Source organism: Lissotriton helveticus, chromosome 4_1 (genome assembly GCF_964261635.1).
Source record: "Lissotriton helveticus chromosome 4_1, aLisHel1.1, whole genome shotgun sequence".
Classification (NCBI taxonomy): domain Eukaryota; kingdom Metazoa; phylum Chordata; class Amphibia; order Caudata; family Salamandridae; genus Lissotriton; species Lissotriton helveticus.
Genome location: NC_136063.1, coordinates 697,750,852 through 697,777,688, shown reverse-complemented (window position 1 = coordinate 697,777,688; position 26,837 = coordinate 697,750,852).

The following is a 26,837-nucleotide window of genomic DNA, read 5'->3' as shown; positions in this document are numbered from 1 at the left end:
TACTGCTATTTATGCCAATCGCTTAGATAACATGAGGGGGGGTGGTGTTGCTTTTCTCTTCAAAGACACTCTGAAAACTGCAACACTCTGTTCAGAGTGCATTGAAGGTGCAGACATACTGGGTGTGAAGTTCTGTTCCCCTACAGATTGTGTGGTCTTCCTTTTAGTATACCGTATACCGTCCACATTGCACAACTATTAGGTTCTTGGAACCCTTTCTGAAAGTGGTTCATGACCTCCGCACTCGCTATGAAGGACTGGTGGTGCTTGGTGACTTTAATTTCCATTGGGAAATAAACCCGAAGGACGGTCAGGCTAAACAACTTGAAGAGGTTCTAGCTTCTCTGGGACTTACTCAGCTGGTGGTGGAACCTACACATGAGAGGGGCCATACGTTGGATCTGATTTGGTCATCTTGCCCACTTCTGGCCCCACCTGTGATCTCCCAATGCTCCTGGTCTGACCATTATCTGATTGAGGGCCAATTTCCACTCCTCACAGGACAGCGGAAAGTTAAACCAGATTGGAAACTGCTGCGCTGTTGGAATCAGGTCAAAGCTTCTGACTTGACAGCTATTTTATCACAATCTGACTATCCCCTGCCTCTGGTGGAAGATTTGGAAACTGCAAGTGCTGCCCTGATGTCTACACTTAAGGAGGCTATTGAGGTAGTTGCTCCGTCCCATGCAGTTAGACTGAGAGATAAAGGCAAAGGAGCATTATGGTTCAATAAAGCTCTTAGGGAACTAAAACAAATCCTCCGCCAACGTGAGAGAGCTTGGCGTAAGTCCCGCATGCCCCGTGCACGGGAGGCCTATACTGTGCAGTTCGCATTATATAAAAAGCTATCCGTTTGAGGAAGGCCGAATTCTATGAAGCTGCAATTCAGGAGGCTGCCAATCCACAGAAAGAAGTATTTAAAGTCTTAAAAGATTTACGGACAGTTAAGGGGCCAAATCTGATTTTTAATTCAAAGGACTGTCAAGACTTTCAAGACTTCTTCATGAAAAAAATAAAGGATTTGATGGTAGAAATTAGACAGACCCCCAATTTTCCCTGCTCTATCAAGCCTCCCTCTTTCTGTCCGAGGCCAATAACGAACTGCCTGACGGAATTGCCTGCCCTCACCAAGGAGTCTTTATTCCGTATATTGAACCGGGTAACGTCAGGTTCTCCGACGAACTGGGATGGTCTGGGATGGAGGACAAAGGGATGTATGACGTTAAAACGCATACTTTTACAACGCCTACCTTTACAACGCGGTTTTTACAACGCATACCATTACAACGCATAATGCTTTTAGGCGCTGGATAGTGAATAGTTTAATTTACTATTCCAACTCCAGTCCCCGTGGATAGTAGGGAAGGTTATTGGATAGTAAATTAACCTATTCCCTATCCTAGAGCGCCCCCCAGAGCAATGCGTTGTAATAGTTTGCGTTGTAAAAGTTGCGTTGTAATGGTAGTTCGTTGTAAACGTTTCGTTGTAAAGGTTGTTTACCGGACAAAGTCCTTGTCCTGCTGAACCGCTCTTTGGAGATGGGACTTGTTCCCTCCAATTTCAAAGAAGCACGGGTGGTCCCCCTTCTAAAGAAATCTGATGCCAATCCTAAAAACTTAAAGAATTTTAGGCCAATTTCCCAGCTACCTTTTCTTGCTAAAATCTTGGAGCAACATGTGTTACACTCTCTCACCCACTTCCTTGAAGGCAATCATCTTCTTGAGCCCAACCAGGCGGGTTTCAGAGCCCATCACAGCACGGAATTGGTGATGCTTTCCGTGCTGGATGACCTGAGACTCAAGGCTGACAAAAAAAAACACTGTGCCCTGGTCCTTTTGGACCTATGCGCGGCGTTTGATACTGTTAATCATCGCCGACTTTTATCGCGGATTAGGGATCAAGGTATACGGGGCACGGTCCTGGACTGGCTGACTTCCTTTCTCAAAGATCGTTCGCAACGAGTTCAACTAGCAGACCTGGTGTCAAATCCAGCCAAGTTGACTTGTGGTGTGCCCCAGGGTTCAGCCCTTTCACCCCTGCTGTTTAACCTATATCTACAACCTTTGATTGCAGTTTTGAACAGGATGGACTCAAGGGTTTATAACTATGCCGACGATAAGCACATTCTGATCCAGATTGACCATTCACCCACAGCCCACTTGAGAATGCAAGACATTCTCAAGTTCACGATAAACTGGATGTCGGACAACTCTTTAAAAATAAACCCGGACAAAACGGAAGTCTTGGCAGCCACTACAGCTGCCAACCCATGGAGCGATCTTTTCTGGCCGGCCGAGCTGGGGCCGTTTCCAGAACCAGCAGTGGCAGTAAAAAGCTTAGGCATCAGAATTGATGCACTGCTATCCATGACACAGCAGGTATCGGCGGTGGTGGGCACCTGTGTCAGTCTGCTGTGTCAGCTGCGGAAACTATCTTCTCTACTGTCCTTTTCCACCCTCAGGCTGGCGGCCTCTGCTCTGATCCTGGCAGGGCTGGACTACGGCAACTCTTTATACTACGGCCTCCCCAAAAACCTCATGGCCAGACTTCAGGTGGTGATGAATGACACGGTCAGGCTCATTTTTAATAAACCTAGGCGAACCCAGGCCATGCCACTACTAAAGGACCTACATTGGCTGCCAATCGCTCAAAGAGCAAAATTCAAGAGCCTGTGTATTGCACACAAGGCCGTCTATGGCTCAGCCCCCAGCTATATCAAGGACCAGCTCATAAGCTACACGCCAGGTAGGACCCTTCGGTCTGCTGAGGCGTGTAATCTGATTTGTCCTCAGTTCAACCTTGCATCCAAGGGTGGCAGAGCCTTTTCTAGCACTGTCCCCCGGATTGGAACCTTCTCCCAGCTCAACTTAAGAAAGAAACCAATCTCCTATTTTTTAAGAAGAATCTGAAGACCGTGCTTTTCTTGGAGGATTGGGGGCCCCTGTGATTGGGTGTTCTGGTGTCCTACTGATGTTGCTGATAGCGCCTAGATACCTCGGGGTGATAAAGTGCTCTACAAGCTTATAATAACATAAAATAACATAATGATCAAATGAGCAATTATTCAGCACCGGTGGATTCTAATCTACACCGGGTGTGGAACCTGAGGTGAAATGTATGGTTATCAAACACTATATACCCTATATAGTTGTACCTTAGAAAAGTTGCCTAAAAGGCTGGCCCAATTAGGGTGGTTTGCATGCCTCCTCGAGTTAGCAATGAGACCACGCTAATTTAGTGTGAACGTAAAGGTGACAAAGCACTGAATGAACTACCTCATTTCTGGTGTCTCGTAACCAGCTAAAAACAATTGTTAAAAGGAGAAGCAAAGGAAGAGGACTTCATTTCTCATCACCCATCAGCACAGAATATTACATCGCTGGTTCTCCCGTAATACATCTGCACAGAAAGTGACATCACTGGATTTCTCATCATCCATCTGCACAGAAAGTGATATCAATGGGTTTTCAGCCAAAACCGCCTTTAAAAGAAACCAAACAATATAATTTCATTTCCCATCACCCATAGCACAGGAAGTGACTTCTTTAGATTTCCCATCATCCATCTGCACAGGAAGTGACATCACTGGCTTCCTACCCATGACATTCTTCACACTTCCCCTCCCAGTACCTATTTATCAACAGTTGCAATGCGGATGTGCCGCAGATAGGGCCGATGGTGTTTCAAGGGCTTGCTAAGGCAAGCCCGTCTGGACCAGCCCACACCTCGGCCACACACAGGTGCCAGAAACCTTGGTTCTCCCCTACCCACTGCTGCTTTGCTGCACTCCACTGTAATCTCAACCCAGACCCCTACTTGCCGCACTACTGCCACACTGCACTTGACAACATGGCGGGAGAGTTCACATACGCCTCCTGCAAGTCCTCATGCACTCCCTCACACCCAAGACCAACCACTCCTGTATCAAGAGCACCTAGGACCCCACTCACTGGTACTCACACAAACCAGCCACCAGAAACACTCACACAGACTAAACACCACCCACACAACACATCATGCTCTCAATCATGCTTCTTAACAGCTGCTCGCTACTCAAACATACCACTGAGATATGGGAACTACTGTAGGACCACAAACTGGACATGCTCTTCCTCCTGAAATATCGCTAAACCCAAACCCTGCATTGGACATCGCTACAGCTAACCCCACCAGCTACAAGATTGCCAGGCAAGACAGTCAGGACAAGCCTGGAGTTGTAGTCACCATCATATTCAAAAATACCATCAGCAGCACCACCTACACAGACACCCCCACCAGCTACATGGTACACCTCACATTCAAGATGCATACCACAGCAAATTTCTCCAAGGGCGGATCCCTCATAAAAAGACCACAAGGATCTACACCAATTTCTCCAGTGATATCACTACCTTTGTCGTGCCCCTCATCATCAATGCCAGCATCTTCATACTACTTTGAGACCTTCCCTTTCATCTAGGAGACCACATAGATGACCATTCTAGAAAACCTTGCAAACCTTGAACTCACCCAGCATGACACTGAACCCATCCACACCACAGTACACAACAGAACACCTATTGGACCCTATTTTTTCTCAATCAGCAGCATCACAGTCGACAAGTCAGGAACTTTGACCTGCACAGACCATGTCCTGTTCAATTCCAGCATACCCATCCCAAACCACAACAGACCTGCCACCACCAGAACCACCAGCCACATCTGAAAAAGCATCACAGAAGAGGAGTGGGCTTCAGCCCACTCCATTAACTGGCCGGAGCACCCCATCAACTTGCCAAAAGTCATAAAAAATGCTAAGTTTACTATAAAATTATTTAACAGAGTTGTATTAAAAATCAATATGTCTGTGAGTTTTTCTTTTAACATTGATTTATGATCGCATTTTGAGGGCAAAAAAACATTAAACCTAAAGATTCACAGACACAACAATTTTTTTAAATAAGACCAACATCTCTCTGAGTCTCTAACATTTTCAGCCCCCAATATGCAATCATAAAAACAACCACAAGAGGACCTTGCATTGCAGCTGCGCATAGAGCTTTAGCTAGGATTGCTTTAAATAAATAAGGTAGGTTCTCCTAGAGTCATGGATTGAATGACCCAGGAGTAGCTGTGGGTGGAATTACATAAAAACTGCAATATTCCACAGAGTTCCGCCTACTACAAAAACGCCCTGTCTCGAGGAGCTATTGATTATGCATTGTGTCAGGATCCTTTTCTCATTCAGATGAGCCCCTGCATAATGAATTCGTCCATTTAAAACATGACCAAGAATATTGGGCATTGAATGGGAAAGGAAATGAAACTTGACCACCAGATACTGCGGCCACTGGATACAACGAAATCACCAAATAAGAGTCAGAGGTGGCTGCTAGGGCCACTGACACTCATTTTACAAAAGCTTCTCAGAGAAAATGACAGACAGACAAACCACTGACAAGAGTCTCTGCTCCAGCTCAGGACTTTGTTAGCATGTTTTCATTTGAAGCCCTTTCTTCTGCTGCTGCATAAATTACTGTGTGACAAAATAATCCATGGATGCTGCGTCTGAAAATAAAACCAGTCTCTGACCTTGCAGCTCTTTGAGATAATGGACCTACCAGCATCAAGTGGTATTCAGGACTGGGGCCAGCTGCCGGATGGGTGCAGAAGGGCACCTTCTGGGGTCTGTTTATAGCCGCAAGGGAAGAGTTAAGGAAAAAAACAAATGTCATGAAATAGGTCTACTCTTCCAAGTCACAATGTGTAACACAGATACTGACAACAACTCATATACATGAACTGGCAACATCTCACACCAGCACACTTACACTATCACTAGCACACACACACGCTGACACACAAACAGCACTACACATACACACACAAACACCACAGACTTGATAGTGACATACACTGACGCCAGCACAAACATACACATACATGCACTCAACACACCTATCCCCTGGGGCCTTTTGTTGTGACTCAGGGGAGAGGGGCGTGAGAGCCACCTACTCGAGCCTTTACAACCCTGGGGGCCACATCCCTGAGACCACAGGTTAGTGTACCAGTGCCCACCTGATGCACCCACAAGACAGTATTTTGGGGCTGAGGGGGAGCCCCAGGGCATCTGCATCCCCGCCGGCTCCCTCTGTGCACCCACCTGAATGGGTAGCAGGTTTAGCTCCCGCCCGGAAAAAGCTGCTGTTTTTCACTGCTCCTGCCAGCCGGGAGCAATCTGAGTTTCCTTACCCGCAGGTATGCAAATGTCTGCTCATTTTAATTTTCAAATGGCGCCTGCAGTTTTGACTTTCCCCCGCTATACTGCAGGAGAACTGTGGGACTGCAGCAAAAAGAAAAAAGTATTTTTTAATGTTTGCCCCTAACCTGCGCCTTTATATCTATTTTTAAATACAATCTCGGGACAGGGGACCAAGGAGAATATTTACTAGGAAACTTTCGGGGTACAGGATTAAGCCAAGAAGGGTAATGCTGCACTCCTACACCTTCCAAAAACAGGGATGCGCCGTATTAACAAAAATACAGTGCATTCCTGCCTTTCTCTTAGCGCTGGTGCTAAATGTAGCTGCTTAGCGCCAACGCAGCCACCTTTGCACGATTGTGAAAGGGTGCCTGCATTGCAGGAAAAGATTGTTTATGTGCAGGAAGATGTCCCTTCCTGCACATAAACAATCAGTAATGTCATTTTGTACTTTGTATGTGCACTGCACAATGCAGCACACACAGAAACAGCAAAAACAAGGAGAAATAAAGCATTTCTCCTCGTTTCGCCAGGTTTTACCTGGTTTTAACTTTGGTGCTGCCCATATTTACGCCACCTGTGTAAATATAGGGCAGTGTCAAAATCAATGGGTGTTGCGGCGGAACGCCCACCACAGCACCCATTGCCCACCCCTTTCACGCTAAGTGTAATGTGAAAGAGGGGCTTATTCACAAGGCGGTATTAAGCTACGTGAAGTGGCTTAACGCCACCTTATGTATAAGGCGAAGCCCCTATCGCATAAAGGAACATCAGAAAAAGTAATATTCCTGTGGCCGTAGGGCTTGTAAATATACCCCTATGTCTCCAAGTCCTGTCATGGCTGCCACATTTTTCTTCATGTTGTGGCCAGCCAATCAGAGCTCTCATTCCTGCAGGTACCTTACTCCTCCAAGGCTGAGACAGCCCAAGGGGAAAATGTACCCGTTCACCAATCAGAACAATCTATTTCTTTAAGTTGAGCTGGAACTAAGCCGTCCAGATATATAAAATATTTTTAAACATTATTTTCCCTAAAACTTTGAAAAGATTTACACTTAATAGATCTAGCTTCCTGCCAAATTTGGCATAATTCCATTCAGCAGTTTGAATGTAGCACTTTTCAAAAAAGACTATGGAAAATTCATGAGGCTTTTGTGTTTTTGGACCCTCACTTTTTTCAGCCCGCTTGACGAATAACCTTGAAAAATTCCATGGAGAACTTAGGCGAATAAAGATCACTTTATTAGAAATGTTTGTGAAGATTTGTCAACCGGTGTCAAAGTAATTAAATAATTTGCAAACCAAAAAAGCCATTTCCTATGGAAAATATATATATATCAACTTGTCTCATATCCCACAGGAAATAAGAGCAGAACTCCGATAGGGAAACCCAAATGTGGTTTATTGAATGAAATGACCAGTCAGCCTGTTTCGGTTGACAACTCCCAACCTTGCTCACAACATTGAGTGCCATTTCGTGCAGTGTATGAATAGTGTTCCTTCACAAGGTGGAAACAAACAAAGGTTACTGGGCGATGTCGACTCATGCTACTGCGGTCGCCATTTTAAAACGTTGAGGTATTCTTATTACATGGCCCCAATTCTTGAAATTACTCAAATGGTATTCAAAGATCCAAATCATTTGCATATATTGAAACAGGTCTAAAGATCATAGACTCATGAGCATTATAATAGCCAACTGATGTCTGTTAATAATTATGAAAAATCTGTATAAAAATCCTCAATTCAATATGGCTGTCACCTTATGCGCCTAGATTTGTATCTTTACGCTGGTTCAAATGTACATATTTTTCACTTATGTTACATGATTCATAATCAATACCTAACACTTAAAATCTAAAATCAAAATGATTCTACTTGTTATATAAATTCATTATCACATTGCAAATTTGACATGATGGCAGACTCAATTTAATATCGCCATATTCAAGTGCTCTATGTAATGTGCATTTTGTTATTATATCAATTCATGACCAAAGGCCTCGTTGGACTTTATTTGTTGTACCATGATATAAAAAAACATTTTGAAGTCACTATAATTGTGACTCTGGATCAACATAAAATGCCACACTATCTAAATTGATGGAGCTCCATATACTGGAACTACCTAAAAAAACACAATGTAGTAGACAATAATTACCAAGTGGGTGAGAAATGCAGCATGCATGCTCCTAAATTACCCATACCTAATGTTTGATATCACAGAGAATAATAACTTATACAAAAAAATATATGTGCCTGAATGATGTACACATAATTACTGTGCAATATTGGTGCTAAATAATCATAAATACTAATTGTATTGGCTAAACAAAAACAAAAGACTCAAACAAAAATGTTCCAAATTCCTAAAGTTAAAATCAATGATATGAAACACAATAGCTCTCAGAATATGTGCAGGAGTAAGGCAGGCTTTAATATAGGCAGGTATATAATTCCTCAACCATATTAAAACCATGTGGTTCTTTACTGTCTCCAATAAGTAGAATGTTTCCAGTTTTCAGAACTGTTGTCCCCTGTTACAACCTCTCTTATTTTTGGGAACACGTGCTAAGCAACTGTATCTTAAATCTATGAGATTGCTCTGGTGGACCTTCTCAAAATTACACGCAATAGGATAGCTGAAATCATTAGTTATTGCTCTTATGTGCTGTAGTATACGTTTATAGATGGGTAACATAATACTTTCCACGTACAGTTTCGCACAAGGGCATTTGAAAAGGTAGACAAATCTGGATCTACTTGTAAGAATGCCTTTGATCTTAATGACTCGCTTGAAATAGGATATTAGATTTTAGAAATATTTTCACCGTTTTTACTTACTTTGCACTTTGTGCATTTAACAAAGCCTTATTTGAAATTGAGCCAAGTTTTCTTGATAGAAGCGGTCTGAAAGTCACTCTTGACAAAATAATCCTTTAGGGATTTTGATTTTCTGCATGTGGTTTAAGGCTGACTCACTATAGAGGAGCCTATCATGGTGTCCTCCCTTATGAGGTGCCAATGTTTCTGTGAGTCATGTATAATCTTTAATTGTTGTAGATTGTATATTGTAATAAAACTGTGTATTCTATGTCTCTTTTTCTTGTCTAAGAGCTTTTGTACATCAAAAAGGACTTTCTCTCTCTTTTGGTCTCTAGCTCTTTGTGAAGCTGATCTAAGTATGTTTTCTGACTATCATACTCTTAATTGGTGCTATAGACTTTTCTGGCTCTGCAGAATTCCTCAGAAGAGGCACTCTTTATAAGGGAGGCTGGATGGAAACTGCCGGCGTGGAGAATGGTGTCCCCCGCCATGGGCTTCCGGACCATAGTAGTCTCCAATTTCTCTTCCCCCGCCTGCACTAGAACATCCAGAAATTCAATAGATGTATTGCTAATCTTGCCTCTCAAATTGTGATCATTGTTATTTATATCTGAGATTAATAGATTGGCTTCAGCCTCCGTGCCCTCACAGAGCACAAAGAGGTCATCTATAAACCTAAGCCATAATGTGATGTTATCAGACCAAAGTTCCATGATGGGTCCCCAGAGAACCTGCTCGTCCCAGCAACCCATATACAGATTTGCATTGCTGGGGGCGAAGCAGATGCCCATAGCTGTGCCACAAAGTTGTTAAAATATTTCTTTGTCAAGTAAAAACATGTTCTAAAACATGTTCTTGTTAAAAAAAACACGACATTATTTATAGTAGCATCCTGTTATATACTGCAAATCTTCTTGGTCTCATTCTAAGAGAGTGTTGTGTAGTTTTCAGGCCATCTTGATGTTTAATGCTAATATAAAATGTGGATACATCTAGAGTCATAAGTAACATATCTTTCTTCCACTTGATGGCAAAAGGTTTCACAAAAAGCCAGCAGATTTCTGTATATGTGAGGTAAGGGTAGTTACAACTGGATTTAAAAGTACTCAATATACTTGGAAACATTCTCATAAAGGTTGTTTTGTGCCGGTATATTATGTCTTCCTGGAGCCAGCACTATATCTTTGTGCACCTTGGGTATTGAAAAGAATACCGGTAATTTGGGGTGATCTCGTTTAAAAAAAAAATATTCATCCCAGCTCAAAAGTTCTTGGTCTCTCCAGGATTTAAGTTTGTCGGTAAAATCTTCTAAGACTGACTGGTATTCCTCCTTGGTAATCTGTATGTAACAATCCATGTCAATAAGCTGCAAATATGCGTTATTAAGGTACTTTTCTTCATCCCATAGAATAAGGCTTCACAATAACTTTGTCAGAGTTCTCATGTTTTTCCACAGTAATAAAGATAGCTTGTTACATCCTATTCTTATAATCTCCTTTTCTGTTAGATGTAAAATTAATATTCTGTAAATTCAAATATTATGTTATCAGAGAATACATCTATATTATCTTTTGTGGTCTGTAACTAGATTTAGGGCAAAATGGAGTAGTCCCTTCAGCCTGAGTGTCTGTCATAGCCTGTTCATCGCCCAAGTACATTTCTATTGATTTTTTTTAAAGGACCTTTATTGTACACTTCTCAACTTACACAGCATTTGGCCTACAACCCCTGGGGCCGGCCGCAACAATCATATATTCTGTTCAATTCCGTCGGATCTACACAGCCCTTCAGCCGACATCCCTGGGGTCCGGCGGCGTAGCAAAACAACGTGTGTACTGAACTTGCTCCTTCACACCGGATAACATATAGGTCCGTATTTTCTGTTTTTTGAAACCTTCCAAGGTAAATAAGAAACTAACAAAATACACATCATAAGGCAGACACCCCGTTTGGCACACATCATCAGTCCTGACTTGTACACGACATTTACTAGTATGGGGTGAACGGAGAACTCCAATTTCGACACAAGTAATGTTCCACACTCCCTCCGGCGGGTATTTCAAGTCAAGCGCCGTACCGGTTCGAGCAACCAGGCCCTGTACCCCCTCCCCAATTGTGTTGTTGTCCATTGTTGGAGTATGTAGTCTCCGAGCCCGCCCACCCTTCCCCCATCCCATCTCACTCTCCCTCTTCCTCTTCATCTGATGTTAAGTGCTCGTCCTCCCGCAGTGGTTCGCAGATCTCCCCCCTATACACGTTCCATTGGGTCCATATCTTGTTCCACTTGCGTGGGCAAGCCCTTGCGATGTAGACCGCCCTCTCCGTGACCATCACCCTATCCATGTTCGTGCACCACTGTGCCAACGTGGGGGCCTCTGCCGCACCCCATTTCTGAGCTATATCCCGTTTAGCTATCAACATGCCGATTGTGGACCATATTTGGCCATGTCTGGTGAGATCGTTCGGTTCCCAAATATTCAGCAGGCATTTGCGTGGTTCGGGACCAGGGACAGCCCCATCGCCTGAGACATGGTACGCATTATCTGTCTCCAATACTCCACTATATGAGGGCAGTCCCATATGGTATGTAGATATGTACCTTCCTCCCCACACCCGCGTAAACAATAGGGATGTTGTGCCCGCTGTATTGTGTGTAGTGTCGTTCTCGTATAGTACACTCTGTGCAATATCTTTAGCTGCACTAAACGGAACCGAGCTGATATGCCCACCTCCTTCGGTGAGGCCAGTGCCTCGTTCCATTCTGAATCATCTATGTCTCCCACTTCCGCTACCCATTTTTCTCTCAGTGTCAGTGTAGGGTCTGGTAGGTTGTTAAGCAATTTACAATAAGTGAGTGATGTAGCTCGTTGCTGCATGTAGTCAGTGAGGAGACGGTCCTCAAGGGGAGACGCCTCTGGGACCTCCGAGTCCGGCGGTATGACCGAAAGCAGTGCGTGTCGAATCTGCACATATCTATATGATTCCGTCTCTCCTAGCTCATATTGCTGCCGCAGCTGAGTGAAGGGGATCACTGTACCTTTGTCCCATAAGTCTCCCACTGTTGATATACCAATGTTGTCCCACTGTGTGAAGCCTTTGCAGTGTCTCAGGTTCCCCAAAGCTCTAGCGTCCCACAGTGGGGTGAGCTTAGTAATGCGTCCTTTCCACCCCAATTTAGCCTGCGCTGTATGCCATAGCGCGATCGTAAGTCTTGTGGGACCCACCATCTTGTTTACGAGGCGTTTATCGTAGAGGGCCGCTAACAGACTATTGGTACCTAACTGCGCTCTGTCGGCCCTATAGGCAGGGTCCTCCTGGGGAGCATGCAGCCACTGGTTGACGGGCTTCAATTGAGCCGCCCAATAGTACAATAGAAGGTTTTATTTATTTATTTATTTGCGAGTTTGTATAGCGCTGGAATCGACTCCATCTGGAGTATCTCTGCGCTTTTGGGCCGGTTTACAGACACAGGGGAGAAAGTAGAGCTAGAGTTAGATCTCATTTTTAAACAGTGAAGTTTTAAGGAGTTTTCTGAATTTGAGATGTACAGTACACTGTCTGAGAGTCAGAGGGAGTCGGTTCCTCAATGTGGGACCTACTACAGATAGCGCCTTACCTCCGTGTCTGGCTTTATTGGCACGAGGCACTACCAGTAGATGGCTTGTGCTAGATCTAAGCAATCTGGAAGGGATGTAGGGAGGGAATTTCTGCTTCAGGTAGGTAGGGCCTTGTCCATTTATGCTCTTATGAATGATACAGCATATTTTGAATTTTGCCCTTTGTCGTATGGACAGCCAAGGAAGTTGGTTTAAAAGAGGTTTGGATGCTGTTCTTGGAGGGGCATTCATGACTAGGCGAGCCGCCGTGTTCTGGACTACCTGAAGTCTAGCCAACACTCCCTCATTAGCAGAGAGAAGCAGGCCATTGCAGTAATCAATACGGCTCAAAACAAGGGCTTGCACTAGAGTCTTCCTGAAAGAGTCTGGCAGTAAAAGAACATTTTTTCAAAACATGCTAATGATATGAAAGCATGAGCCTGCAACGAAGTTGCTGTGTTGTTTAAGTGACAGATCCTGATCGAGGCGGATCCCCAGGTTTTTCACGACCTGTTTGGGTTCTGGGACCATACCTAGATCAGAAAGCCACCAATCCGGGGTCCACAGAAGTTTGGCCTCTCCGAATAGCATAACTTCAGTCTTACTGACGTTGCACTGTAGATAGTTGGTAGACATCCACTGTGCAACGGCCTTCATGCCTGCAGAGAAAGAGTTCCTTAATTCAGCGGTGAGAGTTTTAAAGGGGAAGAGGAGCTGCGTGTCATCCGCGTATGACACGGGGATTAAACCAAATTTGCGCATCACTCTTGCCAGGGGTGCCACATAGATGTTAAAGAGTGTTGGGCTCAGACAAGAGCCCTGTGGCACCCCTTTAGAAATCTCTACCTCCGCTGATCGATATGCACCCATGGTGACAGTCGGTTAGGAAACTCCTTAGCCAGTCAAGGGCTTTGTTCTTAACTCCTACGTTCGACAACCGGTCAACAAGGATGTTATGTGACACGGTGTCGAACGCTGCCGACAGATCTAGTAGCACTAGGATCACCGAGTGGCCATTGTCCTGGAACATGTGTAAGTCATCAGTAACAGACAGGAGGGTGGACTCTGTACTGTGTTTCGGCCTAAAACCAGATTGAGAATAGTCTAGGCCGCCGGTGGTTTCAACATAGTTGGATAAGTGTTGATTTACATATTTCTCTGTAAGCTTACCCAAAAATGGAAGCAGGGAAATGGGCCTGAGGTTTGCTAATTCGGTCCACGGAGTAGCAGTGTTTTTCCTAATAGGCCTAACTAACGCCTGTTTCTATTGTCTCGGGACCGTGCCTGTACTAAGTGACATATTGACAAGTTTTTCAATTGTAGGGCCTAGTGCTTCCAGTAAAATAGGCATGAGTCTGGCTGGAATTATATCGTCCGGGCTGCCACTTTTAATCTGAATAGTGAGTGTTGACAACTCCTTTGAGGTGATAGGGGGAAAGATCTCTAATGTGTGAGAATTTTGATTATGTTGTGCTTCGAGAAAGGCAGGACATGCATCACTGGTCATGGTGTTGTTAGAGTGAATTATTTTCTCGTAGATAGAGTCTATTTTATTTGAGAAGAATTGAGATATATCATCACAAAGCTTTTGTGATGAAGTGTCAGGACTTTCACTAGCTGTCGGTTTGACAAAAGATTGTATTACTTGGTACAGAACCCTGGGGGAATTGTTTGCGGCTGTAATAAGGGATGTAATGTGGGTTTTCCGTGCAGTACGGATAGCTTTGTGATAAATGGTTAATGAGTCCCAATAAAGACTTCTGTCGATTGCTAGGTGGGATATTCTCAATTTTTTCTCTAACTTCCTAGCTGTTCGTTTTAATGCCCTAAGGTTGTCAGAAAACCATATTTCTTGTTTATTAGCTGGCCGAGGTCTAAATTTCGGTAACGCAATCCCTCCGTCGCACCAACCTCTGTTCAAATTTCTATTGATTTTTGATTTAAAGTCTGATTCCTTTCCCCTCCAATTCCAAAATGTCCTCCAGCAGTTCAATGTCAGTGTGCGATCGGCCTGTAGGGGGTGAAGATCCCCCCTCGGACCGCACCACTACATCTGCCTTGATCCTTATGGGAATTATCTTGGGAGTGAACAGCTGTGTCTGATGGAACTTTGACGATGCCCTCTGGTGGAAACCTTATATGTTATACTGTCTACGGTGCCTGAGCAACAAGGCCTATGCCCGGTGGAGCTGTTTTGGCAGCAATAGAGGAGATTGACTTTGGTTTCACCCCCTTAGGCGTCACCTACCCTGCCGAACATTGGACATTGTTTTTCCTCGTCTCTCCGCCGTGCTTCCTTTCTCTCCCCAGCCTTCTCCTTCTGTGATCCTGTGGCTGACTCCCCTTTCCAGACCTACATAACCTTGTTCGTTTCTCTCCTACACCCCTGTCTTGAACCCTCAACCCCACCCTCCCTCATGCTCCAGATGACTCATATTTATTTATTTATTTATAAAGTCACGTTTTTATTTTATGTTATGGGAACAGATGTAACTTTGTGCAACTTGTTCTCAGGTAAAGCGCTCTGATACCTCCGGGTCTAGCCAGCGCTATATACAACTTTTCAAATAATAAAAAAATGTCTGATACCAATTGATTAGTGGGACTTGTACTTCATAGAGTTGGAATGGTGTTGATCTTACATGGAGCCATCTTTCTAATTCTATGAAATTTAGACAATTTCAATTTACGAGGGAATCTGTACAGGACTATTCTGCACTGGGGTAGTTGAATTTGCTTTTAGGAAAATATGATATACCTAGCTCTAGTGTCTCAGTCTCTTCTTCCGTGAGTGTAGTCTTACTCAAATTTACAATGATCTTCTTTGGATTAGTTACTTACGATTTCATCTGGTTATCTGGTTGGTTTCCCAAATGGTTCTCCTTGTGGTTCTTTTCTGTCCTTGGCTTCCCCTCCTTTGTGTCCTCCTCCTATGTGTTTATATATTACTGAATAAACAAAATGTTAAAGTGACGTTATAGTCATACTCGCAAGTGTTGTCATGATATTCTCAATGATGTCATAGAAGATGTCATGAGTAATGCACTATGTGGGGTAATTAGCAGTGCATGGCAAGGGCGTGAGTTATAGTTACATTAGGGCACAAGTAATATTGTGATAACTATAGTTGGTGAATTTCAGTGGTTTCATAAGTTTAAACTGGCCAGTTTTAATTGAAAATTTCACCTAACTATAACTTTACTTTAACCTTTGTTTTTTTAATGAATTTCTAGGGCATTTTTAACATAAAGTAATATTTTTTTACCATACGTAAAGCCAACACCCGCACCGAACGTGGCGGGGGTTGGCCAGCCTGGGGCCAAGGCCTGTAGCCAACCTCCTGTGGCTTGCCAGCCCCCACAGTGCATAGCTTTTGGGTCTGTGCAGCGAGTGTTTGACTGCAGGCACCCAACTCCCTGTGCATGCTGTGGAGTTGGCATGAAGGCCTGCCCTCTGAGCAGCCAATCCTACACTGCCCACTGCCTTTTGCAACACCAAAATATAAAAAGCAAGCCTGTTGTCTTTATCACGAAGTGAGCGTATTTATATACATAGCAGATATATAATCTTTCTCCGCAAATCACCAATAATTATAATCAAATGCATATTTCAATCATTCACACAATGCAATATTTATTATTATTGTTAAAAAATGTTAAATAAAGTTTTATTAAAACAGGTCTGTGTGTCTTTTTTATATAGTTTATATTACTACATTTTGTGCAAGAAAAATATAAAAGTAAATAGTCAGATATTTATTGTTATTAAAAAAAACATGTTTCTTAGTCTTTCTTATGACAATTTTCAGCCCAAGCAATTCAATCATAAAAACAACCATGAGAGGATGTTTTATCTTTTTTATACACAATAAGACAATATAAAACGCTGCCATAAAACCAGCCACTAGAGAAGCCTGCACACTCAGCTGTTGAACAAAAAATTCCAGCCTGTGAAGTGTTCTAATTTAACATTGTAAGTTCTCCTGTGGTCAAGGATTAAATGACACAGGAGACTTCCTGCTTTCTTTCCCTAATTTTGCTGGGTGGCTGCAGAACTCCCTGGAGCCCCCCTGCATAATTAAAATAAATGTTTAGTGGTGCTCCTGCCTTTTCTAGAGACAGCACCAGAAACAGAAAATGTGTAAATAGTCATCGCAGAGCATTATGGGGCACTCCATAAGGGAGCAGTGAAAAATGAATGAGCAGCTGTTGCCGTCCATTTATTATTTACTTTGGTGTCCCGGTGCTCACCTGGGACACCCTTTTATGTAAGAAATTATTAGAGAGAGGGGTGCACAGCCCTTCTCCCTGAGCGTTTACAGCCCCAGGGACGCATCCCTCTGGCCTCTCTCTTATTTAAGGGAGAGGGTGCACAGCTCTCCTTTCCAAGCCTCTTTGGGCCATGGGGACCCCAGACCTCGGGCCTTTATTTTTTAATAAGGGGAGGGTGCACGCTGCCCCTTCTCCAACCCTCTTTGGACCCTGGGGATGCCATCCCCGGGGCCCATTTTATAAATAAGGGGAGGGGTGTACTCGCCCCTTCCCTGAGCCTTTATGGCTCGGGGGACCCCATGCTCATGGCCAGAGATGGATGACCTGGTGTCCACCCAGGGTACCACAAACTATTGCTTGGGGATGCGGGCATAGCTTCAAGGCCCTTGGGACCCCACCCAGCTCCCCGCATGCTTGAAGAGCTGGCATTCTTGCCACCAGGAGGAAGCAGCTGTTTTTGCTTGCTCCATTCAGGCAGGAGAAATGTGTGTTTTCTTGCCTGCAGAAGATTGGGCAGAGAAACATAAGTCTGCTTCCACCAGGCTGGAACATTTCCAATGCTCTTGCAGGTGGGAGCAGATGTCTGTTTCCCTGCCTGTGCTCTTGTGGGCAGGTAAACCACTGACTCCTGGGGTTTGCTCCCCAGGACACAGTGTGTAAACCAGCCTTGAGTGATGGGGTCTCAGGGGTCTCAACAGACTCACAGAGCTGGGATCTTGCAGCCCTCCCTTTCCATGTAATTGAGGAGTGGTGTCCCCGGGGCCTACTAAGATGCGAGGAGGGGGATCATGTGTCCCCATCGCCAAAAGAAGATTTTGCGTTAGGCCCTGGAGCCCCCCATGAACGTTTTCATAACAATGAGGAAGCCTGCATCATAAAAAATATATTGCTGCGTATTCTCCCCAAATTTTGAGCAAAATGAAAAACAAAACATTTTGTCCCCACCACCAACCTAGAAGGCCAGGGTTACCCTGCCCCCTTATGTTTTAAAAAAAACTTTTTTTCTACTGAGTCCTGAGTCCTAAGCTGGCAGCCGCCACATCTTTGTTGATGAACTGGTAGCCAATCAGATCTCTCCATCTGATCTGTTGGCCTGCAAATCCTCCAGGGTGTGATACATCGTGATGAAACTTGTCTGTATGGATTGTTGAATAAACTTATCGGACATCACCTCAGTGCCTGGCCTCCTTATATATATATATATATATATATATATATATATATATATATATATATATATATATGATCAAGTCCCAAGCTAGGGACGAAACGCGTCATGGCTGCCCCTTCTGTTTGTGCAAAGGATTAAATAAACTGAAGATATTCCTAAAGAACTGTGGTCCGTGTTCTTCATTGGCGTCCTGCGAGGGAAATTCGAAAGAAGAGTTCTGCTCAATATATCTATATATATATATATATATATATATATATATATATATATATATATATATATGAATCAAATTTTTCTGAGCGTTAACCAACGAAAACATCAGACGTTTACTGTAGTATTTTTTTTTTTCTTATCTTCACTGATGGCATCTCAAATGGCATCACTGATGACATCACTGATGACATCATCCACACCACTCATTGAACCATGGACTCTGCTCTCACCAGGAGATGACAAGAAAGAAACTAATCATCACAGTCACTACAGATCAGATTGTGCTCTATTAGATCATCAATGCATTCATCTCCATTAAGTATTTCAGGTTGTTTTCCAACATAGAATACGAGAGGAAACACATTTGATTTGCCTTTGCCAAACCCAAGAAGTTATGAATGCTTCTTTATTTTGACAGAAAATTGTCATAAAAGAGCACAGGAATAAGACAGTAAAAATAGTACAGTAAGGTGTTTAAAAACAAGTAATAATAAAACCAGTCCGCAGCAGTGACAACTTCTAATACATCACAGGTTCTCTCACCTACCCTGCTAGAGTGGGAATGCTCGGCCGAATATAAATCTACAAATATGTCCGCTTTTTCCTAATTTAAAAATTTAGCCACAAGTGCCCTTCTAATAATCCACATTGCTGCTAGGAACTTAGTAACAGCAAAGACCACTAACGGTGAAACATCCGTCTTTAAAATTCTGAGCACCTGTGAGCAGTGGGTCATCCCCAGATTTTTACATATTGGGATGATCCATCTTCGTCTCTGATTTAAATAGGCTGGACAGAAAAAAACAACATGAACATCATTTTCAAGGTCTGCATTACACCCTGGGCAATTCTTGGGCGATAGTGCACACCATTTGGACGTATGTGATCTAATGGGTAGCGAACCATGCCTCCATTGGAGGAAGAGCTTCCTTGCGGCAGCAGGGCTGATGTCATCCAGGACTTGCTCCAAATAATAACAGTCCTTAGTCAATAGAAATGTGGCTGTAAGAGTGCCCGGTTGGGCGCTAGATGATAGGAGAGCCCTTTTGTTGTCCCTGTACAACTGAACCAGATGTTTCCGTGACATTCCAGCACAGGTGTGCTCCGGATCTGACCACATTGATGCAAGACCAAGCTTCTCAAATTCCTCTCTAACATGCTTGAACCAAGCTCTTGCCTATATGTAGTCAGCTCTGGGGTAACCCAGAGTCTCCTCCAAAAGGTTAAAGGTCTGAGGGCTAGTTCTTCTTCAATAGGTCTAAGGCCTAGGTCAAGTCTTAAAGGTACTAATGAAGTACTCGGGGGCAAGGCTACCAGCTGCCTTAGAAATCTATTCTCCGCAACCGTAATTGCTGAACCACGCTTGTAACCCCTCAGCTCAGCCCCATAGGACACTGCCCCCCCTGCCCTTAGTTTGTAGATTTCAAGTGGGGGACCGATCGGCTTAAGCGTGGATTTACTCAAAAGTTTCAAGATACCCCCTGCTATCTGGGTCATCTTAAGTCGCGATTTCAGCTGGTGCTGGACCCAGGTAAAGGATTCATTGAGGGTAAGCCCTAGGTAGTCAAAAGTATGAACCCCTTCCAACGGATCACTGACATAATATAGAATGACAAAATATAGACTTACCTAAATATAGTCACCAAAATATAGAATGCCAAAATATCGAATTCCTATCTACAAACAGGTAAGTACAAAAATATCGAATCCAAAATATAGTCTGTAAAAAATATAGTCAGTCAAAATATCGAATTTTTTTAAATGTCTTAAAAGTAATTTAAAATTAATGAAATAATAAATATAATTAACTAAAACATACTTGAAAATACTCAAATAACCTTAAAATTAAGATATAATTAATTTAAGTTATTAATAAAAAATGTACAATATTTTACCGTAGGATAGCAGGAGGGTAACATTTAATATTACCACTCCAGTGAGTGCAACAGTAGGGAAAGCGTTGGATAGCGTAGGGGTAAAAAATACTATTCCCACTCCAGTGAGTGCAACAGTAGGGAAAGCGTTGGATAGCGTAGGGGTAAAAAATACTATTTCCACTCCAGAGAGTGAACAGTAGGGAAAGCGTTGGATAGCGTAGGGGTAAAAATTACTATTCCCACTCCAGAGAGTGCAACAGTAGGGAAAGCGTTGGATAGCGTAGGGGTAAAAAATACTATTCCCACTCCAGTGAGTGCAACAGTAGGGAAAGCGTTGGATAGCGTAAGGGTAAAAATTACTATTCCCACTCCAGAGAGTGCAACAGTAGGGAAAGCGTTGGATAGCGGGAGGGTAAAAAATACTATTCCCACTCCAGTGAGTGCAACAGTAGGGAAAGCGTTGGATAGCGTAGGGGTAAAAAATACTATTCCCACTCCAGAGAGTGCAACAGTAGGGAAAGCGTTGGATAGCGTAGGGGTAAAAATTACTATTCCCACTCCAGAGAGTGCAACAGTAGGGAAAGCATTGGATAGCGTAGGGGTAAAAAATACTATTCCCACTCCAGTGAGTGCAACAGTAGGGAAAGCGTTGGATAGCATAAGGGTAAAAATTACTATTCCCACTCCAGAGAGTGCAACAGTAGGGAAAGCGTTGGATAGCGGGAGGGTAAAAATTACTATTCCAACTCCAGAGCGTGCAACAGTAGGGAAAGCGTTGGATAGCGTAGGGGTAAAAATTACTATTCCCACTCCAGAGAGTGCAACAGTAGGGAAAGCGTTGGATATTGGAAGGGTAAAAATTACTATTTCCATTCCAGAGAGTACAACAGTAGGGAAAGCATTGGATAGCGTAGGGGTAAAAATTACTATTCCCACTCCAGAGAGTGCAACAGTAGGGAAAGCGTTGGATAGCGTAGGGGTAAAAAATACTATTCCCACTCCAGAGAGTGCAACAGTAGGGAAAGCGTTGGATAGCGGGAGTGTGAAAATTACTATTCCCACTCCAGATAGTGCAACAGTAGGGAATGCTTTGGATAGCGTAGGGGTAAAAATTACTATTCCCACTCCAGAGAGTGCAACAGTAGGGAAAGCGTTGGATAGCGTAGGGGTAAAAAATACTATTCCGACTCCAGAGAGTGCAACAGTAGGGAAAGCGTTGGATAGCGGGAGGGTGAAAATTACTATTCCCACTCCAGTGAGTTTAACAGTAGGGAAAGTAATGATTTAATATATTATTAAAAATTAAGTAAATATCAATACCAATAAAACATTAATTGAAATTAATAACCAATTTAATATTATGTAATAATTAATTAGAAATACAACTACATATTAGTTATTACAAATTAATAACCTATTCATAATTATTTAACAACTAATTAATTTTCAATAACAAAAACTAATTAATAATAAAAATTAATACCAATTAAAAATTAACAGTAAATTAATTATCAATACACAAAAAGTATTTTTAATATGTAATTAAGTACAATTACATTACTTCCCACCCTATTCCCCTATAAACCCACATCCCACTACAGAAAATACATTAATACAATTATTATAATTATCAAATATTTAATTAATACAAAATAATTACCAATTAATAAAAATGAATTGCCAATTAATAGAAATGAATTACCAATTAAAAATTAATTAACAATAAATTTAAAATCAATACCAATAAATGAAAAAAATTATTTACTTAATTACAATTAAATTACTTCCCACCCTATTCCCCTATAAACCCACAACCCGCTACAGAAAATAAATGTAGAAAATTAACATAATTAACAATTAATCAATTAATACAAATTAATTGGCAATTAATAAAAAATTATTACCAATTAAAAAATAACAATAAATTCAAAATGAATACCAATAAATAAATAAAAATGTTTAATTAATTACAATTAAATTACTTCCCACCCTATTCCCTTATAAACCCACAACCCGCTACATAACTAAAAAGCAAAATGTAATTTAAAATTAATAATAATTGCTAAAAATTAATATTTAATTTAATATAGTTAAATTACTTCCCACCCTCTTCCCCTATAAACCCACAACCCGCTACAGAATTAAATTACGCAAACATTAAATACCATAAAATTCATTACTTAAACTACATTAAACATACATTACAAAAATTAATATACACTTTTCACACATATACTAACATACAAACACTTTAAAAAAATTGATATTATTAAAAAATCGATATATTTAATGCCTATATTGTATACTTCGATATTTTGACTTCTATATTTTGAAAATCGATATTACTTACCTTAAATTCGATATTTTTAACCACTATATTGTGTCCATTTGATATTTTGTCCATTCTATATTTTTACTTCGATATTATGTCCATTCTATATTTTGGGATCGATATTATGACTGTTTACCGTTTCCAACCTGACTCCCTCTATCACAGGGTTTGGGCGTGTTGTTGCGGGGGGATTAAAAATCATAAATTTGGTTTTTAAGGTGTTTATTTCCAAACCCTGCTCATTACAAAAGGAGACAAACCCATCCAAGACCCGCTGGATACCCATTGGTGTTTTAGAAAGTAATAAGGTATCGTCCGCAAACATAATCGCGGCGATCCGGGACCCTGCGAGCCTTGGAGCGTCGCTATCTTGTACCGCCTCCAGGTGCGCGATTACCCCGTTGACATAGAGGCAGAACAGGGTGGGCGCCAATACACACCCCTGCCTTACCCCCCCTGCCAACGGGGAATCTAGATGTTAACGAGCCATTGCTACCACACCTGACTTGTGCATAATTCTCCTCATGGAGTCGGATTAGCATGTTAAGTAGTGGGGGTGGAATACCAAGCTCCCCAAGTACAATCCACAGCTTCTGATGGGGGACCAGATCACATGCTGCCCGTAAGTCAACGAAAAAGGTATATAGTGACCCGCCCCAATCTTGACAGTTTTCCAGTAAAGCATGTATAAGCGAAAGATCTGATCCGTGGTGAAAACATTCTTCCTGAAACCTGCCTGGTAGGGGCTCAGGATAGAATGCTCCTCAATCCAGTCTGTAAGGCGATTTAGAATCAACCGTGCAAAAACCTTTTGGGGCACGTTGATGAGGCTGATTGGCCTGTTATTGGCTGGGAGCAGAGGTGAACCCTTCTTAAAAATGGGAACAATCTCCGCCCCCAGCCAAGTACTCGGTACGTCCATGCCTCCCCATATGGCATTAAAAATGGCCGCCAAATAAGGGGCCCATACCACAGGTTCATGCTTTAGAAGATCGCCTGGTAATTTGTCTAGACCCGGAGCTTTACTTGATGGAAGGTTAAGAATAGCTGCATGTACCTCCCCCACAGAAAACTCATACTCTGTCGTTTCTCTCTGGTTATTGGGGGATAGTGCCAACGGGTTCATAGCAACCAGGGAGGTGTCCGCCTGATATAGGGTGCGGAAATGCTCTTCCCACACCTCGGCTGCCACGTTAGGGGCCACAGCTGCAACTGGCTCAGCCGAACCAAAGTTTACAATTTGCCAAAAGGTCCTTGCATCTCTTCCTGCCAGGCTAGATGTTAAATTGGCCCAATGATCCGCCTCCCACTCGGCTTTGGCATGATGAATTAACTTCTTGTATGCAGCCCTCTTTACTTTAATCAGTGCTCTGTTGTGGTTTTGCTTCAGTGCACTAAGGAGCTCTGATTTCGCCCTTCTACATACCGGGTAAAACCCGGTAGATTTGTTACCTGGTTTTTTCCCTTTTCCCACAGGATTAAGGATCTCCGCTAAACCAGCAGTTAGTTCCTGGTGCAAGGTGCCAAGGTTAGCAAATGCTGAGGCAGAGGGGAGCTCAAAGGCCAGAGGAACAACAGCTTCTAGTGCTGTGGCTACTTGAGCATATATTTCAGCCACTAGCTCAGGGCGGGTTACTGCTTTGTCCCATCTGATTCTTCGTCTATTGCTAGTAAGGAGTGCCCGATTGTCTGGACCACTCCCTCCGTTCCGACTATCTTTAGGACAACCAGATGAGAGGAAATCAAGGATCAGAGGGTTATGATCACTTTCACCCCTGGGTTCCACCTTAAAATCAATAACCTTGTGCCACGCACAGGCCTCAACGAATATATAGTCCAGGCGAGCCTCTTGGCCAGGTTTATTATAGGTGTGCTTAGCGGGCGTATTCGAGATTACGCGGCCGTTGCATGCCCTTATTGAGTGGGTTAAAGTCAGGGCAAGAATTTGCAGCGCCAGCGGTGCCCATGACTTGGGCGGGGGACCCACCACCGGAGGTATTTTCCAGTAATTGTCCTCTTCCAAAATCGGGCCATCCAGCAAATCTGGCCGTGGCTCAAAGTGGGAATTAAGGTCACCACCTAGCACAAAGTTAGCCCCCTGGGTAATCCTAGATAGAAACACGGAAAGCTCCTCAATGTTTTTTGACTCCGCTGTAACGCTAACTGGTCTAGAATAAACATTGACCAGAGCGAGTTTGGAGTTGTCAGGCCATTCCAATATGATACATTGTACATCCTCCGACCTGGTCTCCAATATCCTGGCGCTACACCCCAAATGGGTTTTCACCCAGATTGTTAGCCCCCCCCCGATGGCCTCCCCTTCCCCCCCACTTTGCGGGTATAGAGAAGGAAGCAAAACCGCACCTGAATTGCTCCTCTCTTGCCCACGTTTCCTGCAGGAGACAGACATCATTCATGTCAATGAAGGTACCCCACTCTAAACAGGCCAGTTTATTGCATAGCCCTGTAATATTCCATGACAGGATTTTAAGCGATGTTTTACCAATATCTGCCTTTGAGGTTGACATCGAGTGGGATTCCACCCCTGTTGGCATGATCGCTATATTGGACGTGTTAACTCCCATTTGAGGCCGGGGATTGGATACTACCTGCGCTTCCCCCAGTTCTGTGTTCATCCCTCTCCCCTCTGACAGAATAGGCTGTAGATTTATGTGGCTTAATAAACCATCAGGTCCCCCGGACTTTTATCAGTTTGACGTCAATCGACCTGGTCCAGGGAACTGAACCTATTATCATGAAGATAATTAGCATGCATGGGGACAATGTAGGGATTATATTTAGACCCTCCGATGTGGCTCCTAGCACCCCCCTTGTCCACCCTTGTTCACATCCCATATCAGGTTGATTACTTGGGGGTGGGTAAAAAAAAGATAATGGGCGGGACTGGATTATGGTGCCGACTGTATCACCCACCCAGTTGCAGATATGTGAGACTATCCCTGTGTTCCTGAAATTAACCAGGACACAGTCACCCTTTATGTTTTTAGTTGTTGGACACACCCATGGGACCCTTCTAACCATAACAATTTCGGATGCCTGGTGTGGAGGTGGGGGTCTATGGATGTTCAGCCAACTAACCACTTTGTATTTTAGGCAAGAGAACGATTCTGGAGTAGGGCCACTGAGCTCAGGGACTCCGGTTAGTACCACTACTAGGGGAGCTGCCTCCGGGGGCAGGTTGACTATCTTGCTCCACTTTAAACGGCTTCTGCTTTACTGAAGGGTAGCTTTAACTGGGGCACTTGCTATGTTTATATTTGTAAGTGCTCCTCGTTCAGTTTTAATTTATGTGAAATGTCCACCAGGGGATGACTGGAATCTCATTTTTCCCAGAAGAACCACAATTTTTTCCAAAAACGCCTACCCAACTGGAGTTCTTTAATCTTGCCAATTAGTATTTGCAACCTTGTTGGTTATAAGTCTTGTGCATATTCTGCACTAAAGATGTGTAAAGGACCACGGGATAATGTTACCAGTGACCTTGTGTGCATGTCATTTTGCAATGTGCTTGTTTATCGAGCTTCTTTATCCACAAATCTGTGATAACTTGAAACCTCATCAGGAGAAGAGGACGAGGCAACAAAGAGGGAAATCGCCCTCAAACAGGGATACTTTCCCTTAACTAAATGAAGTAAGAGCTTTTTTGTTTGGAGAAGATTTCCTCGTATCCCTCTGCATCAATAACTTGTCACCAAAATTAGCTGCAAATACGCCCAAGGGCCTTTTTTTCAGCTGTCTATCAAGGCGGGGAAAGGTAGACCTTTGCATACTAGTAAGGAAAACGTGGAGGGGGAACACACCCCCCTCCCCGGGTCAATTTTGTGCCACATTGCCCTGGGTGCCCTGGACCCACCCAGGGAATCCAGTGTGCATGTTGGGTACTGCTAGGAGAGATTCATAACCCGGCGGTCCCAGCTGGCTCCCGACCTCCTGCAGGAACCAGCATTGTTCTTGCTCACAAGGAGGTGCCGGAAATGCAGCTCCCTGCATCCTAGAACAATACTTTCATCTCTTTCCCTGCCCACATGTATGCAGGCAGGGAAAGAAATGAAAGTTCCTCTTCCAGAAAGCAGGAGCACTTTGACAGCTCCCGCCTGCTGGTAGTGGATTGTTTTCTTTTTCTTGCTGGGAGCTGTCACAGTGCCCGCCAAGTAAAAGCAAACAGCTATCTCCCGAGGGTGGGCAGGTGGCAGTCCCCAGGGCCACATATGGCTCCAGGAGGGGGCCATGCAGCCCCCATCCCCTTTTTAAAAAAGTGATTGTCCCGGGTAGGTGGTAGTCCCTTGGGC